This window comes from Sapajus apella, unplaced genomic scaffold (genome assembly GCF_009761245.1).
Source record: "Sapajus apella isolate SASKATOON/1434 unplaced genomic scaffold, GSC_monkey_1.0 scaffold35, whole genome shotgun sequence".
NCBI classification, from domain to species: Eukaryota; Metazoa; Chordata; class Mammalia; order Primates; family Cebidae; genus Sapajus; species Sapajus apella.
Window position 1 is genome coordinate 12,641,563 of NW_022436975.1, and position 19,280 is coordinate 12,660,842.

Below are 19,280 nucleotides of genomic sequence, written 5' to 3' on the forward strand. Positions count from 1 at the left end.
GCAAATTGACTTGCTTCTTGCTGGCCAACTTTCTCTAGTCTGTTATGGCAGTGACTATTTTTCTATCAGCTTGCCAGCTTCCAAATTTTGTTGATACCTCTAATCTGCTATTGTCTCATATTTCTCTTTGTTTCCCAGGTTTATGCATTAAAAAATTCATTTACTCCTATGTAAATAGAGTTTTAAATGAAGAGTAGATAAAGTTACAAGTTTCTTTTTTAATGTTTTTGAGATGGAGTCTCTCTCTGTTGCCTAGGCTGGAGTGCAGTGGTTAAATCTTGGCTCACTGCAACCTCTACCTCCTGGGTTCAAGCGTTTATCCTGCCTCAGCCTCCCGAATGAGTAGCTGGGATTACAAGCTTGCACCACCATGCCCAACTAAATTTTAGCAGAGACAGGGTTTCACCGTGTTGGCCAGGCTGGTCTCAAACTCCTGACCTCAGGTAATCCACCTGCCTCAGCCTCCCTAAGTGCTGGGATTACAGGCTTGAGCCACAATCATTTCGCTAAACTCACAAATTTCATCTTCCATCTTCACGTATAAATAGAATCTCTACCAACCTTTATTTAGCTTTGTTCATGTATTTTCTTTGCATTTTCCCATGATTCTGTTCTTGATGATGTGAGTTAACATTTAAAATATCTATATGAATTATCTTTAATGCCATCAAAGTTTTTTCCATTTCTTTTCATATGCATTCACAGATTTTGTTTTTATTGCATTGCCTAAGAAGCAAAAAAGTTAAAAAATATCCTTTCAGTTAGGGTAAGAATAAGTAAAACTATGGAGAAATTTGAAAGCTTAATTAAGTTTTTCCATACCTAGTGGAAAATAGGTAAACACCATAGTAAGAAGTACTTGTAACCAGAAAACCCCTTTAACATATCAAAACCCAGGCATCAAATTGTGACAGTTGGCAAATTTTTACAGGACACAAATCTTTACAGTGTCCTATAAAGATTTCAAGAATAGCAGAGGATATGACTAGTACAAGAATAACTGCAGTCGGCAGAAAAAAATAAAACAGAAAGAAGAGTCTGGGAAATTAGAAACATTGAGTTTCAAAAATAACAAAACCAACCACAGTTTAAAATTTGTAGCAAGTGCTTATTACTATGTGAGAATAAATATACTGTCAACTAAAAACCAGTCTGGACTTAGTAAGGAGAGACGATTCAAAAGGATTGGAGCAAGTAGAGGACAGGAAATGTCGCAACAAGGAGAACTCTGGAACTCAAGGTCTGTAAACTCACAAGAATTAGGCAAAAAGGTTTTCTTTTAGTTTTAACTTTTAAGTTCATGGCCGCAAGTGTGGGTTTGTTACATAGGTGAACTTGTGTCGTGGGGGTTGGTTGTACAGATTATTTCATCACGCAGGTATTAAGCCTAGCATCCATTTGTTATTTTTCTTATCCTCTCCTCCCAATTGCCACCCTCCAATAGGTCCCCTCTATGTGTCCATGTGTTCTCATCATTTATCTCCCATGTAGAAGTGAGAACATGTGGGTATTTGGTTTTCTGTTCCTGCTTTAGATTGCTGAGGATAATGGCTGCCAGCTCCATCCATGTCCCTGCAAAGGACATGATCTTGTTCTTTTCATGTCTGCATGGTATTCCATGGTGTTATGTGTACCACATTTTCTTTATTCAGTCAATCATGGATGGGCATTTAGGTTGATTCAGGTTTTCTTGTGGGGAGGAGTCAATGAGGTTAGAAGAACCAGGTGTGGGAAGTGGGATGAGAGAGTGGCATGGTTGGACAGTAGCTCTGATGCCAGCAAGGGGCTGAGCAGCAGCCTTAGTTCAGGAGCCTGGGGGAAGGAGGGACTCTTAAACAAACCTGGTTAACAAGCATTTCATTCTGACTAATCAGTGGGTATTGATCAGTGGGGATGAGCACTTCAGCTAACCATTTATGAGGCAAAGAATAGAAATTTGGAGGATCTGTGTCTGGCCTTGTCCTAGACAAACAAGAGGGCCTTTGTGTCATCTCTAAGTCCTATGGGAAGAGGTATTCTTTGTAGTCAGCTGGTTCCTGGAACACAAAGGGTGAGGAATTTCTCAGCCTTTCCTGTTTTCAGGATCACAGGAATCAGGTAAATTTAACACTGTCCATATGAATAAGCAAGACAGCTGTCTCAGAAAAGCAAAGAGGCTAACGTGAGAAGAAACTGAGTGAAACAGCGTAGTAAGTGCTGGGACAAATAAACATGCAGGTTGCCATGGTGATACAGAGGAGAGGCACTTTCTACTGAGGGCAGGGGCAGGCAGCTGAGCTGGGTCTTAATGGATGGCTGGGTCCGGTCCAGGTGGGAACACACCATCTGTACCAAACTGTAACCGCCTAAGGAGTTCACCTTGCCCGCTGCCTAGACAGAGCTGATTCATCAAGACAGGGGAATTGCAGTAGAGAAAGAGTAATTCACGCAGAGCCGGCTGTGCGGGAGATCAGAGTTATATCATTACTTAAATCAGTCTCTCCAAGCATTCGGGGAGCAGAATTTTTAAGGATAAGTTGGTGGGTAGGGGAAAACCAGTGAGCCAGGAGTGTCGATTGGTCAGGGATAAAATCATAGGGAGTTGGAGCTGTCATCTTGCACTGAGTCAATTGCTGGGTTGGGAGCCACTAGATCAGATGAGCCAGTTTATTGATCTGGGTGATACTAGCTGATCCATCAAGTGCAGAGTCTGAAAAATATCTTAAGCACGGATTTTAGGAGCAGTTTAGGGAGAGTTAGAATCTTGTAGCCTCCAGCGGCATGACTCCTGAACCATAATTTCTAATCTTGTGGCAAATTTTAGTCCTCCAACGGCACTCTAGTCCCCAGACAGGAAGGAGGTCTACTTTGGGAAAGGGCTATTACCTTCTTTGTTTAAAGGATAAACTAAAATTCTCCCAAAGTTAGTTCAGTCTATGCCCAGGAATGAACAAGGACAACTGGGAGGTTAGAAGCAAGATAACCTGTCCGTCATAATTTTGCAAAGACAGTTTCACTGGAGATCATCAAGGCCAAGGTGCTCTGTAAGCACTATGTACCTATGCTAATGCCCAAGTGGACGAGGAAGAACCAGGCTTTTCTGATGAGAGATTTTCCTCCTCCTTAGGGCTGTTACGCCAGTTTTCTTCAGAGCAGGAGACTATTTGTAAACATCTAGTAAAAATCTAGATAACATATAAGAATTTATCTTGAATGTATTTTCTGATTTAAGGCTTATATTGTCTTCCAGCATCAAAAAGTGTCAAACTTCCATTTTACCCTTTTTGAGAAGCAGACCACTGCAAAAGCAATTTCTTCTCTTCACTGCAAACAGTATAAAAGCTAGGGGAGCATACATCAAAGCATCTGGATGGCGTGCATGCTCCCTGCACTTGGTGTTTATGTCTCTGTTCCTTGTTGGAGGAAAACCTATTTGTGCATCAGAATTTAATCAGCAGTGACATAAAATGTGGTGAATGAGGGATACTTTTGGGGGCTCACAGGTTGGGAATAAGAGTCAGGGAATAGAATAATGGCTGTCTCAGGGGAAAGGCACAGCCTCTTTGTGAATAGGATTCTGTGAGGAAAGCAGGGGGGTGGGTCTCTGCTGAACCTTCCCTCCCACTCTACAGGGCTAACCTGGGCTGGGGAACTGCAGGACCCACAGCAGCCCCCAGGAGTTGCTATGATGCCATTCAAATTTCCTTCAGGATAAAGTCCCACCATATATCCTCCTGGAGAGCCTATAGGACTTAACCTAATTTAAGTCTCACATTTCCTTCTCAGGGGCAATGGGCGTCTGCTTTGTTATTTCTTGATCATTGTGGCTTTTATTTCAACTTCTAAAATGCTATAGCACTTGTAACAAGAGGGAAGCAAATGTCTTCTTCCAAATATAGAAGATAGTAAAGCACAACATGTCCTAAGTGCAGAGCCAGATTGCAGCCTGGCAGTGTTTCAGTGGCTTCAAGTTTGGCATCACGCCTCTTCCTGCACAAAGGGTCCTCATCACGAGAGAAACCTCTGCCTAGCACCCCAGCTGGTGCAATAAAAGTGAGCAGATCCCTTCCTGGTACTGGGAGGCGCCTGTTATGAGGTCCACAAAGGTCTCTGTGGGAGGGAGGTGTGCATGGAAGGAGGAAGGAGGCCAAAGCAGAAAGAGACTAATGGGAGTTAAAGTCAACAGCAGCAGTAACAATAATAATCCAACAGAGTACAAAAGAAAAGGAGTCAAATGCCTTAAAAATCAAGAAAAGCTTAGGAAAAAAAGTAAGGTAAAGACAGAGAAAGCCTGTGCATGTGAGAAGACATAAAGTTTGACTAAGATAGGTGGTGCAAATAGAGGTATCTAAGAAGGGGCAAAAAATGAGAATCATCTACCAGTAATAAATAGGAAAAAATAAAACAAAAACCCCTTCTGTATCCAAAAATACAGAGAGAATAGGGTATGGCAAAAAGAGCCAATTGAGAACCATAAGGTAAATTCAGTACTGGCTTTTGTGGAAAATTCATTGTTCCAGGGTAAAAATTACAGGCTTTCTCAGCTTTCATTTCTCAGACTGTGAATGTTTGACTATGGTAACTAGCAAAGATGATCAGTTGCATCACCCAGATTTCCATATTGACTCAAGATCAGGAAAACCAAGCTCCTACTCCCTGTCTATGCCAACCGTTTTTCAGACCAAAGTAGTAAACACTTTTAGGGGCAGGTTTGGCCCTACCTATGTTTTTGGGGCAATCCCAAACAAGTTTGCTGATAGATGTTTCAGCTATCTCGTGCCACAAGCGGATGAGTTATAAAATAATTTCCCTGTGAGGTAGATAGGTCCAAGGGCCTTTTTTTGCCGTCTTAGCTTCCAGGTTCTCTGTATACTTTCAGTTCATATTTACCCTATAATTGTCCAATGAACTTAGAGCCTAGTTCTTGGTTCCTGGTTCCTGGCTAAGGCTCTCACACTGCCCAGCACTGGACAGTCCCTTTCCCTGACTTGCATGGCAGCTGAATGGCTTGCTTCAAGAGGGACTGCCCCTCCAGGATTTCTACCCTTCCAAAAGCAACACTGAGACACCTGCCAAATTTGAGATATTTCTTCTGCTCTGTTCTGCCTTCCATATCAGCCCCACTGGATCCAACCAATTGTAATTTGTGATATGGGCTGTTTAAGTGTCTTCTCATACAACCATTTAATCTGCAAGACAAATGTGTGAGGTGGGCTCTTGTGGTTTTATTTTCAAAAGGAGGAATCTGAAGACCAGAATCATTAAGTAATTCGCCCAAGGTCAAACAGTTAAGGGAGTGTGGCAGGGCTGGGGTCTAGATCCTGATTCGGGTGACATGAGGAGCTGACTTGTTCTACCACATCATGCAGAGGACTAGAAAACATCTTTATAGACTTCATTCTAAAATGACAAGAAAGCAAAGATTACAGAAAGTGGTTTGCCTAGGGCTACACAAATGGTTAGTGGAAAACTGCCTTTTAAATGATCTCCTCACTTCCAGATGATCTCCTTGCTTCCAGACAAGTAACCTGCAGAAGACCTTGAGACTTGGCACCCTAATAGGGAGCAGTTTCAACAATATTCTTTCTTTATTTCCTCAGGAAAAGTTCTAGGCCCCCTGTGTCAGTCACACTTGAAGCCCAGCCCAATCCATCTTCTCTCACTTCATTTTGTGTCCCTACAATGCCAGACACAGAGCCTCCATTTCTGCAAAAAAATTCAATTAAACTTAATTGATACAGATTTGAGCAAATTTTTAAAACTCTATATGCTTTTATTTCAGAATAGGGAAATTGAAAAAAAAAAAAAAGGCCGTCATTCTAAGCATTTACCATTTCAGATATTGTAAGAGGCTCTTTTAAATTGACCAATGATCTCTTAAACTTAAAGGTATACCATGGTTACCTGGAAACCTCCTTAAAATCAAACATTGTTGGGCCTCATCCCCAGAGTTTCTGACTCTGCATGCACAGGGTGGAGTCTGAGAACTTGCATTTCTAATAAGTTCCCGGGTGATGCTAACGCTGCTGTGACCAGAAGACCATACTTTGAGGCTCACTAGTACAGACAATAGTCTGTATTTATGCAATAGGGCATCAGGATCCTAGCACAAATTTTCAGGTTCCAAAACCATGTGCTCATTTCAAAAGTCCTCCTCCTCCATATGCAGCAAATTCTTAAAGGAGCAGTCAGCACGATGTCTCTCCTTTCTGGTGTGGGAGCCACGCACAGTTCTCCTGCACTGAGGTCAGGGCTGGGAAACATGCCGAGGGACCCCCACTCAACTCTCCTACAGCCTCTGGCCCTTGGAGGTCCTTCCTCGCTTGCAGGGGAGCTCAGGCCCAGTGGCAACACATGGACCCAGTTAAGATCTAACTTACAGCCCCTCCCTTCCTGGCTGTCTCAGGCCAGTGGGCTTGGCCACAAAAGGGAACACTGTTGTGTGTGTTTGTGTGTATGCATGGACACGTGTGTGTGTGTGTGTGTGTGTGTGTGTGTGTGTATGTCTTTTGAGGAGGCTGAGGATACTTTGAGGATGGAGAGCAGAAGATGGGAGATGACTCAAAGACTGGTGGGCCAGGACACTGTATCTGCTGCCCCTCGTGGTGTCAGGGGAGGCCAGCATGAGCTGCTATTTTGGGACCCCTCTCCTTTCCCTCATCCTCTATGAGAGGAAACAAGAGAAGCATGGCCATCTAGTGAGAACACGCATCAGACCTCCTGCCTGCCGCATCCCATTCTCTGTTCCCCAACAATCCCAGCCCTTTGCATGGTGGGCAGGGCCACGCGGACAGAGCCTGAAGGCAGAGGACTAGAAGTCAGGCTCCAATCCACTTGGAATTTTGCTTAAGGTGGAAAAGATCTTTATATTCAAGCAATTAAGAACCAAGTAGAGTCTGACTACCTATGGGCATTTAAGAGCTGTGAGAGGCATACAAGTGACCCAGCCCAGAGCTGGGCCCATGACCTGTCCTGTGTCCTTGAAGGTCATCCATGTCCCTCATGAGGCATTGACAGAGCCAATTACTCACCTGTGCCCACGGGGACCCCTGGACATAATTGAGAGGTACCCTACCAAATTGAAGTGTTTGACCTATATCTTATCAGCAAGCAGGTATCCAGGAGAGTAACCCTCAGGCAAGCTGATAAACTGAGAAAAGGAAAGAGAGAGAGAGAGAGCGTGCATGCGAGAGAGAGCGAGAAATAAAGAGAGAAGGAAGGAGAGAGAAAGAGAGGGAAGGAAATAGAAAGGAGGAAGGGAAGGAGAGAAAGGGAGAGAGAAAGAAATGAAGGAAGAAAAAATGGAGAAAGAGAGTGAGGGAAATAAAGTGAAAAAGAAAAAGAGAGAGGGAGGAAGGGAGGGAGGGAGGGAGAGAGAGAAAGAAAAAGGAAAAAGAAAAAGAAAGAAAGAGGCCCTGCAATGCTAGCAAGCTAGGAGAGGAGAAAGTTAACATAAACATTACCTCACACACTTAGTTTTTATGGTGAGAACTCTTAAACTCTATTTTCTTGGCAATTTTCAAGTATATAATATATTGTTATTAACTGTAGTCACCATGATGCACAACAGATCTCTTGAACTTATTTATCCTGTTAAATGAAATTTTGTACCCTTTGATCAACATCTCCTCAGTCCTCCAGCCCCTGGTAATTACCCTTCTACTGTCTGCTTCTGTGAGTTCCACATTTTTAGGTTCACATGTAAGTGAGATCATGCGGCATTTGTCTTTCTGTGTCTGCTTATTTCACTTAACATAATGTATTCCAGGTTCATCTATGTATCTATGTTGTGGCAAATGACAGGATTTCCTTCTTTTTAAGGCTGAATAGTATTCCCTTGTGTGTGTGTGTGTGTGTGTGTGTGTGTGTATCACACACATATCACATTTTAAAAATCTCATTCATTGATGGACACAAGTTGATTGCATGTCTTGGCTTTTGTGAATAATGCTGCAATGAACAGGGAGTGCAGATATCATTTCAGCATGCTGGTTTCGTGTCTTTGGCTATATGCCCAGTAGTAGGATGGCTGGGTCATGTGGTAGTCGTGCCCTCCATATTGTTTTCCATGATGACTGCACCAATGCTAGATACATTTCTAATATGAAAGAATTTAAATAGTATATTATTTGAAAGCCAAAGGAAATTTTGTTTCTGAATAATTTCTCTCTCCTTTTAATTGATTCAATAATTTTTAACCCCTGAGTGGGTGGAATGTTTTCAGATTGGCAGTTTTGGGAATGTGAAGACAATTTGTATTTGCTTTGGTTTGTTTTAAAACTCAGTATCCACGCTGTCAGCTCAGTGCAAACATCACAGGCAGGATATCAGCACTGAAGATAATAGCCTTCTCTTAAAAGTATTGTCAATAAAAACATACCTTTAATGCACTGAAAAGAATAAATTATGCCTCATAGGGACATAATAGAAAATATCTCCTTTTTGTCTTCATGATCATTTCAGTGTCTGTCATTTCCAGCCACCACTACAAAATGAATTCCATCTCACATGTTGATAAGTCTATCATTCCGTTTAGAGGGAAGTGGGTTTGAAAATTCCACTGGGACTGAAATTGGACGGCAGCATGAAGCTGTTAAAGATAATAGACCTGTGTTAGAGCCCATCAATGAATGGAGCTGTTCTCTGGCCTGCAGAAGAGTGCTCATTGTCCTCTGTGGTCCATTTTCCACACATACAATGTGTTCACAGCTGGCTGTTCATTCTCTTTTGGGGACATTTGTGAATATGCATGCCCCAAATCATAGGCACAGCTTCCAGGCCAGGAACTCACGTCCATGTCCACTTCCTCAAACATCAGAGGACCCTAATTAGCTTGACACCCACCATCTGGTTTCCTCATTCTGGTGGGCCCTATCTTCCCGGGAATGTACACCTCCATGAACGGCAATCCAAGCTGATTTGTTTTGAGCAGTCACTAAGATGGACATTTCCCCTGGGGTTGAGGATTTTGTTTCAGGCAAAAAAGATATATGTAGGAGACAGTCTCACAGTATTTTCTATTTTTCAAAGGTGGAGGTGAAAGCCAAGGTTGTACTAACAGATTGGAATAGTGCCACTGGAATCTAATTGATGGCTTTTAAGGGAATTTTGCAAGGCCAAGGGTGTGAATGCCCCCGAGTAAAAACAGCTGCTGTCTTCTCTTCGAATGGATGCTGAATTCACTGCCATTTCCTCCAGGGGCTTTTAGTGCTGAGCATTTTAAGAGCGGCAGGTTCAAAAAGTCATGAAAATGTGTTAGCTGGCTTTCTGATAGAAAGTGATAGAATTTCTGACCTTTAGCTAGCCACCTCTGAACACCACAGATTCCTGAGGGGTGTTTGCAAAGAAAACACTAGGAAGTTTATTTATTTATTATACTTTAAGTTCTAGGGTACATGCATAGAACATACAGGTTTGTTACATAGGTATACGTGTGCCATGGTGGTTTGCTGCATCCATTGTCCGTCATCTACATTAGGTGTTTCTCCTAATGCTATCCCTCCGCTAGCCCCCCCATCCCCCAGACCCCAGTATGTGATACTGGATAAAGAAAATGGGGATCTGCTTTTCAAGACCTTCTTCCTGTTCAGCCTCACCCTGACTCCATTCCGCCTCCTGCAGAGAGAGAGAAACATTTCCCCAACCAGAGCTGGCTTAGGCTCCTCTTAATTGCATCGTTGTCCTGGTGGGAGGGTAGAGAGAAAGGAGAGCAGAGTAGAGCAGAGCCCTGAGAAGGGGGGCTGGTAATGGAAGGAGGAGAGGACCCTGAGCTCTTCCATGTCTAAACCAAAGAAATGGAATTCTGATACTCATTGCCTATATCTGCTCTATACAGAGCTCCCTGAGAAGTGCCTGTCTGACTTGCTCTCCATCCTGCACACCATTGCGCTTTTTGTACTATGTGTCCTACTTGGTTTTCTTCTTGGTCTCCGCAGTGTTGAGCTTGCAAGCAGCAGCTGTGCTTTCCGTGTTTGTGCTGGGCCTGCATCTCGCACAGCGATTGGCATACAGAATCCAGTTAACCTTTGGAGAAAAACATGAGCCGTCTTTATTGCCCCTTTTCAAAGCTCAGTTATAACAAATTACAGTTATGTGGCAGTTCAGCTGCTGTGCACATCACATGCAGCCGTTTAGAAAAGAACTCTGGCATCCTAGAGTAGCAAATATGGAAGGAGGACTTTCTGAAGCCTTTAGGAGATCAACAGTGTGCTGAGCAGACTTTTCAAGCCATAAAGTATTATAACGTATTATAGTTTCACTTTGAAAGGATAGAATAATGTCCAAAAGAGGAGATGTATTGGGCACCAAAATGATCAAAAACAATCACAGTTGGGAGAAGAATGAAAAGTAGAGGGAGAAATATAAATACAACATTTAAAAAGTCTGAATTTTTTAAATGGCACCTGGTTTCAGATATTAACACTGGAGTGATCTTAGGATCTCTACACTCGACAGAGACTTCACTGTTCCACTCAATTTAGCAAAACAAATATGACTTCAAAGTAACTGGGTATATTTTATTTGGCATTAAGTGGTACAGAATAATTCTGTTAAAATACATAAAAGTGCTTTCTTCAAATTGCCCAGCCCTTGCCCATTCTGATTTTCTGGTTACCTTTGGATTTATAGCAAAATGTTTGTTTTTCAAAAGATAAAAATACATAAGGACATTTGTTAACTGAAGTTCTAGCTAAGTATTAGAACGCAAATTTTATTATTGCTGTAGGTGGTTAGTGGTGAGGTAAATCCACCTTTTAAGTCTAATGAGTATAGATGAGATAATAGTAAGTTGAAAGATCAGTCATTTAAAAACCAGTAGGATGTTGCTGCAATGGTCTGTGACAGCCTAATTAAGTTACTGCTGCGAGTTCCCAGGCATTTCCAGGCTGGCATCTCAGAGCTAAAGACAGTGTGCTTGTACTACATAATTTGGTGTCATGCTCTTTTAAGCAAATCTGAGTAATGAAGAGAAGCATCCAAAAACAAAGAGGAGGACTAGGACCTAAGACGCAGAAATGTTAGCCTAAAGTCAATGGTCTGAGCATGAGGGCTCAGGACTCGGTTTGGAGCCAATTGCAAAATTAATGCTGAATATGGAATTTCTCACCACATTCCTCTGATTCTCCAAAGTAAAATCCTCAGGAGACACCTAAGAGAGAAAATTTTTCATTTTGGTGATATGTTTGAGGATATATCAATACTCTGATAACATCCTAAAAAGAAAATGCTGTATAAAATAAAACGTTTCTGCTGTTATCATCCTCAATTTACTTTATATCTTAATGCTAGTCTAAGGGTATGAAGAAAAATAAAATTCATCTTCTGTCTTGAAGGAGTTTGTTGAACATAACATACATACATACATACATACATATATACACATTCTCAAACTAAAATGGAATATGGTGATATGCCAAAAGACCAATATGTACAACAGTAATTGTTAATATTTATTGGGCACTTAATGGTAGGCCCTGTTCTGAGTTCTCCAAATGCATCAATTTTTTTCACAAAAACTGTATGGATTTAGCACTATCATTTCAATCATGCAGATGAGGAACTTGAGACACAGAGATACTAAAAAAACAAAAACAAAACTTGACCAAATCAGAGCTGATAAATTCATTTTTTTTTGGGGGGGGGGGGATAGAATCTCGCTCTGTTATCCAGGCTGGAGTGTAGTAATATGATCTCGGTTCACCGCCTCCTGGGTTCAAACAATTCCCCTGTCTTAGCCTCCTGAGTAGCTGGGACTGCAGGCGCACCCCACCACGCCCAGCTAATTTTTATATTATTTTAGAGACAAGGTTTCACCATAGTAGTCAGGTTGGTCTTGAACTCCTGACCTCAGGTGTTCCACCTGCGTCAACCTCTCAAAGTTTTGGGATTTCAGGCGTGAGCCATGACACCTAGAGCTGATAAATTCAGAGCCAACATTCAGATACCACTGTCTGGCTCTAGAGCTCCCACACATCTCAAGGACTGTCAAGAGAACAATGCAAGATTAATTGGTTCTTCAATTCAGTAGAACCAGGCAGGGCAAAAAGCTTAGCACAAAATGGTGAGTTAGACAGGTCCAGGGAATGCAGCCATCTGGTTCTACTGGATAACCTCTCCCTCTTCCATGACCTTTTAGCAATCTGCTCAGCCCTCAATTCTGGCCTGTGGCTGTATAGACTGGTGTTTGTGCAGCTGTCCCTAATCTCAGCTGTCCATGCATGGAGCAGAGAACCCGCACATAATGGGGCACTCCATAAATACATGAATAAATGAATATCCAACGAAGATCTGAGATAGTACTTTTTCCCTTGTTGAAGGAGATAACTTTGTTTTTTTTTTTCTTGGTTTTAATACTTGCCTTACCTTTTTAGTCATCGGACTTGTTTCTTTGGTAAGCAGTAATATTAAAACCATTTTTAAATTGCAGTTTTGCAGAAAGCATACTATTTGGGGACTGGACAAAAAAAAGAGTGCAATTCCAAAGAAAGTGGAAAAGTACCACATGGATTGGCTAAAATGGAAAATTACATTTGTGTGACCTGTTGTGTTACCAAAAGGCAAATGTGTATTTTGTTGGCTTGGATTTGCTCATCTGCTGCTACACCTCCTTCTCGATGCTTCTTTGGTGGCAATTTTCTAAACTATCCTTATGTTCAAAGTTTTAATGAAAACAAATCCTCTGTTAATCTATATTTGAGAGTGCATTACTGCTGAGGAGGAATGACCCCTGACTCCCTATCCACAGGAGCTGAGATGAGGCAAGTTTGACTTGGTTTTTTATGGCTACAGGCCCCATACAGTTGCTACTCATTTTCCTTTATTATAATCTTTGGAACAATATTTTCCCATTATCGACAGTAACTCTCATGACAACTCCTTATAAAATCACATTTGCATTTTTATTTTCATTCTCAAAGCAAAGGCTGGGCTGACATTTTCAGTATTCAAGAACCCCAATACAACAAGTGTGCTATAGTAGGATGCGCTGGTAGGGTCAAGGGCACTTGGAAAGCTCACAGATGCAGAGGACACCCTTTTCTAAAAGCAAATGGGTGCTCAGGAGCAGAAGCAACACTTAAAAGTCCTGGGTGAGAGAGAAACTCTGATTTACATTTGGATGACTTGGTGTTCCCTTGAATATGGTGCCTGCTCTTTTTTTCCTTCCTTGACTGGAGGCCTCTAGGGGTGTGTGTGTGTGTGTGTGTGTGTGTGTGTGTGTGTGTGTGTGTGTGTTGTCTGTGTCTGTGTGTGTTTGGTTTGACGACATGCGTTGCTATTACTCAGTTGTTACAGGAAAAGAACACATCCTTGAAAAGAGAAGAAATAGGGCAAAGAAAGAGGTAGAGAAGAGGAAAGGTGACTGAACAGCTTCTATTCTTACTTGGAGAGGGTGTAGATGGTGGCAGCAGGTGTCAGAGAAATGGGATCCTGTCTCTGGCAGGGTCCCTTGGGGTGAGGCTCAGGAGAAGGCTTAGTTTGACTTGTGGGGACAGATATTTCAGGGAACCCAGCCAGCTCAAGAGCGACGCTACTGCACCAAACCTATATCTGATTTTTAATTATTTTAATTGTTTATTTGAGAGTGTGCATTCATCTATCTTCTGAGTTACTTTAAGAAGGTGTATATTGGCCTAATGGACTAAAACGTAAATCTTTGTCCATTAATTCCTAAACAAAAAAGAAAAGAAAAATAAGTAAACTTCCAATTTCCCTGCATTGGGCATTTCCCTGAAGAGTTATTCACACGTGGTGTGGAATGTCAATCAGTGTTTCTTAACCCAGGGTGCCTGTGACCCACTCTAAATGATTACATCAGAATCTCAGAGGGTAGAGCAAGGTCATTAGTGTCTTGGAAAAACTCCCCAGAGGCGAAGCCAGAACTGAGGATCACTGCTCCAGACATTTGCACAGACTATTCTCTTGGTCTGAAATGATGACCCTCGTTCTTTCTGACCAAGAAGACTTCACATAGAGAAGCAGAGGTCACAGATGAGGAAACTAAATAGGGTGAGAAAATAACAGGGATGGGAGTCTTTTAGGGACCCTTAAATCCTTATAGATATGTTGTGTTCACTACAATATAATGATAAAGACTCCCAGTCAGTCCTAATGATAAACTTTTACATGTCTCTAATTAATTACAGAATAAATTTCTGTTTGTTATCCCTTCTCACTAGGAAACTGTCAATATTATCCTCCCCTGATGTTTCCTTGTAAACTAGTTTTGACTTTTTTCCCCCAAGGTAAAGTATTACTTTGACAGACATTGAACCCCTCCCTGTGTAAGGCATGGGGCCAGGAGCATCGCAGATCACAGTCCTGCACTCATGGGTTTCCATCTAATGGCAGAGACAGCTGCACAAATAACGTCTCATCTAACAGCACAAATGTGGTAAATGTTCAGAGAGAACAGAGTACTAATGAATGAAAAACAATGGTCCTGGATCAACTCTGAGGCAGATATTTAAGATCTCCATCTAAAAGAGCAAGAGTTATCATTCTGGACCAAGAGAAAACAGTCTGTGCAGATGTCTGCAAACGGTAAAAGTCACTGTATATTAAGAGAGTTTACGAAGGTGAAAAACAAAAGTTTGGGTAGAGAACAATCCCCCATGTTGTACAACTAACCCTAAGGAGCATGAATCCAAGAGAGAGCTTCAACAGCACCAAGAGGGGACCTCTAGTTGCTTTAGATGATTTTAAGGAGGCAGGCAAGGCACAAACATACTGAGCTTTGTAGGTCATCCTAAGAAAGAGCAGTAGCAGGCCATGGAGGCTTTCAGTCAGGGAGCGTCTCAGCAGTTTTGTCACTGAAGAAATTCCCTCTGCTTGTTGGACTGCAAGGATTGGAGGATTGCAAACCTGAATTGAGGAGAGAACAGTCCTGACACTATTTCCTGCAGAGATGAAGATGACTGAACTAGAGAGGTAATGGTAGAAATGAGATCTGAAAGCTATTACTGCACGATCTCATTTACACGTGAATTCTAACAAATTGAACTCAAAGGAGCAGAGAGTGGAATGATGGTTACCAGGGGCTGGCGTGGGGGGTTGGGGATATTAATATATGTTGGTCAAAGGATATAGAATTTCAGTTAGATAGGAGGGGTAAGTTCAAGATATCTGTTATTCAACATGTTGTAGATGTTTGTTAGTTGGTTATACATGTTTATCATGTTTACTTCATTAACTCAATTTAGACATTCTATAATGTATACGTATTTCAAAATATCATGTCCTACACCAAATAAATATTAATTATAAATAATTTAAAATTAAAATTTTCCTTTAATTTTTAATAATTTTAAAAATTATATACATTTATGGTATATGACATGATGTCCTGAAATATGTATATATTGTGGATTGGCCAAATTGAGCTAATTAACACAGGACATGGGAATGCAGGTATTTCTTTGACATACTGATTTCATATCCTTTGGCTATACACTCAGAAGTGGGATTGCTAAATCTTATGATAGTACTATTTTTAATTCTTAAGGACCCTACATACTGTTTTCCATAATGGTTGTACCAATTTACATTCCCACCAACAGTGTACAAGGGTTCCCTTTTCTCCCTATCCTTTCCATTAAGACATGCATTGCCTCACTTACTTGTCATTTTTTTGTATGTGGTTAGAACACGAAATCTTTCAGAGATTGTCAAGTGTACTATACATTGTTATTAACTATAGTCACCATGTTGTATAATATTCTTGACTTTATTATTCCTTTCTAACTGAAAATTTGAATCCTTTGACCAACAACTCCCAAAACCCAACCATTGTCCACAGTTCCCTGGTTTCCACTATATTACTCTCTGCTTCTATGAGTTTGCCTTTTTTATGTGTTTCTGTGTCTGCTTATTTAACTTAGCATAACATCCTTCAGGTTCATTCATATTGTTGCAAATGGCAGGATTTCCTTCTTTTTATGGCTAAATAGTATTTCCTTGTGTATATATGCCACACTTTCTTTATAAACTTAACTACTAATGGACATTTAGGTTGATTCCATATTTTGGCTATTGTGAATATTGCCTCAATGAACATGGGAGTGCAGGTATCTCTTTGACATACTGATTCCATGTCCTTTGACTATATACCCAGAGATGAGATTGGTGGATCATGTGGTAGTTCCATTTTTAATTTTTTGAGGAACTTTTGTACTGTTTTCCATAATGGCTATACCAATGTACATTCCCACTAACAGTGTACAAGGGTTTCCTTTTCTCCATATTCATATATATGTGTGTGTGTGTATATATATATATATATATACACACACACACATATATACACACACACACACACACACACACACATATGTATTATATATAAAATTGCATTTTAGGTTTGGGGGTACATGTGAAGAACATGCAAGATTGTTGCATAGGTACATACATGGTAATGTGGTTTGCTACGTTCCTCCCCCCATCACCTATATCTGGCATTTCTCCCCATGTTAGCCCTCCCCAACTCCCTACCCCCTGCTGTCCCTCCCCTATTCACCCCGCAACTGACCCCAGTATGTGATGCTCTTCTCCCTTTGTCCATGTATTCTCATTGTTCACTCACTCTCTATGAGTGAGAACATGCAGTGTTTGATTTTCTGTTCTTGTGTCAGTTTGTTGAGAATGATGGTTTCCAGGTTCATCCATGTCCCTACAAAGGACACGAACTCATCGTTTTTTATGGTTGCATAGTATTCCATGGTGTATATGTGCTACATTTTCCCTGTCCAGTCTATCATTGATGGGCATTTGGGTTGGTTCCAAGTCTTTGCTATTGTAAACAGTGCTGCAATGAACATTTGTGTGCATGTGTCCTTATCATAGAATGATTTATAATCCTTTGGATATATACCCAGTAATGGGATTGCTGGGTCAAATGGAATTTCTATTTCTAGGTCCTTGAGGAATCACCACACTGTCTTCCACAATGGTTGAACTAATTTACACTCCACCAACAGTGTAAAAGTGTTCCTATTTCTCCACATCCTCTCCAGCATCTGTTGTCTCCAGATTTTTTAATGATCACCATTCTAACTGGTGTGAGATGGTATCTCAATGTGGTTTTGATTTACATTTCTCTGATAACCAGTGATGAGCATTTTTTCGTTTGTTGGCCTCATATATGTCTTCTTTTGTAAAGTGTCTGTTCATATCCTTTGCCCACTTTTGAATGGCCTTGTTTGTTTTTTTCTTGTAAATCTGTTTTAGTTCTTTGTAGATTCTGGATATTAGCCCTTTGTCAGATGGCTAGATTGCAAAAATTTTTTCCCATTCTGTTGGTTGCCAATTCACTCTTAAGATGGTTTCTTTTGCTGTACAGAAGCTCTGGCATTTGATTTGGTCCCCATTTTTCTATTTGGGCTTTTGTTGCCAATGCTTTTGGTATTTTAGTCGTGAAGTCCTTGCCTACGCCTATGTCCTGAATGGTTTTGCCTAGATTTTCTTCTAGGGTTTTTATGGTGTTAGGTCTTATGTTTAAGTCTTTAATCCATCTGGAGTTAATTTTAGTGTAAGATGTCAGGAAGGGGTCCAGTTTCTGCTTTCTGCACGTGGCTAGCCAGTTTTCCCAACACCATTTATTAAACAGGGAATCCTTTCCCCATTACTTGTTTTTGTGAGGTTTGTCAAAGATCAGATGGTTGTAGATGTGTTGTGTTGCCTCCAAGGCTTCTGTTCTGTTCCATTGGTCTATATCTCTGTTTTGGTACCAGTACCATGCTGTTTTGATTACTGTAGCCTTGTAGTATAGTTTGGGAAGTCAGATAGTGTGATTCCTTCAGCTTTGTTCTTTTTGCTTAGAATTGACTTGGCTATGTGGGCTCTCTTTTGATTCCGTATGAAGTTTAAGGTGGTCTTTTCCATTTCTGTGAAGAAGGTCATTGGTAGCTTGACCTTTTCTCCATATCTTTGCCAACGCTTGCCATTTTTCATATTTTTTACAATACTTGTCCTAACAGGTGTGAGGTAATATTTCATCTAGCTTTTAATTTTTATTTCCCTGATGATTAGTGATGTTGAGCACCTTTTCATGTACCTGTTGGCCATTTGTACATCTTCTTTTGAGAAGTGTTTAAATGGGGCCTTTGCCCATTTAATTGGGCTGTTTTCTTGCTATTAAGTTGTTTGAGTTCCTTAAATATTTTGGATATTCAACCCTTGTTACATGTATGGTTTGCAAGCATTTTCTCCCATTCTGTAAGTTGTCTTTTCACTCTGTTCATTGCTTCTTTGGGTATGCAGAAGCTTTTTAGTTTGAGGTAATAGCATGTCTGTTTTCCCTTTTCTTCCCTGTCCTTTTGGAATTCATTCAAAAAATTATTGCCCAGACTCATGTCAGAGAGCTTTTCCCCTATAATTTTTAGTTGCCTAAAATTAAAATAACAATTAAAAATAAAAATTTTTCAAAGGAAAAAATGAAAAGCTACCAGGAAATAAAACCAGCGGGGTTGGGCCCCTGGTTGGATATTGGAGAGGAAGAGGAGAAAAAAGAAGGTCAAGGACACTTCTCAGATTTCTGCATTTGGGGTGCATGCCATCCCCTGAGGTGAGTAAGAGTGAGAGGACCAGGTCTGGGTAGGCAGATGGTACAGGACACAAACCAAGAAGGTTTTTTTGTTTTTGTTTTTTAGGTTTTGTATTTTTTTGTTTGTTTTTCTGTTTGATCTTCCATCTAAATACTGAGAACCTTCTTAATTTTCCATTTGGAGTCAATAAGAAACAATTTGAAATACTTTGCAATTCTAATGTTCTTGATCTCAAACTCCCATCCTCCCCTGGTTCAGAAACACCAAGAAGACAAAAAAACAGAAATATAGAATAAAGATTCATAAATGGATGTTTCACACAGAAGGGGTCAGTGGTTAGTGTAGGATTGCCTCCTCACTCTCTACCTTCCCAGACACAGCATAGGTGTGCACTACCAGCTTGCATCTTTTAAGCCCTATGCAAATAACCCCTGAACTGCATTACTGAGGCACATTCTTTGCCATGTAAGGATTTGTTTCAGGAAGGTTTAACTTTATCTCTCTTGTATAGACTAATACATCTATGGAGTATTGAATTAGCCAAAAATCATTAAACCTTAGCTCCTTTCTATTTATCCTTCTCCCGAGGGTTTTCGACCACTGAAGACAATCAAGTATCCCATTTGGGTCATTACTTACTTCTCTCACCAGAATTCTCGTTAGCATCTCTCCCCCAATATATTTTCTTCACTTCTCTCTGTTTCCCAAGTGAGCGATTTCTCTTACAAGTCTTTGTATTTGGCATTATTTGATTTGTATCAG

At 40.8% G+C, this 19,280-nt stretch overlaps 1 protein-coding gene across 3 annotated transcripts in view; it reads left to right on the forward strand.

Annotated features, from left to right (window-relative positions):
• Positions 1-19,280, forward strand: part of CLVS1 (clavesin 1) — a 198,422-nt gene that overhangs the window by 45,309 nt on the left and 133,833 nt on the right. The window lies entirely within an intron of this gene.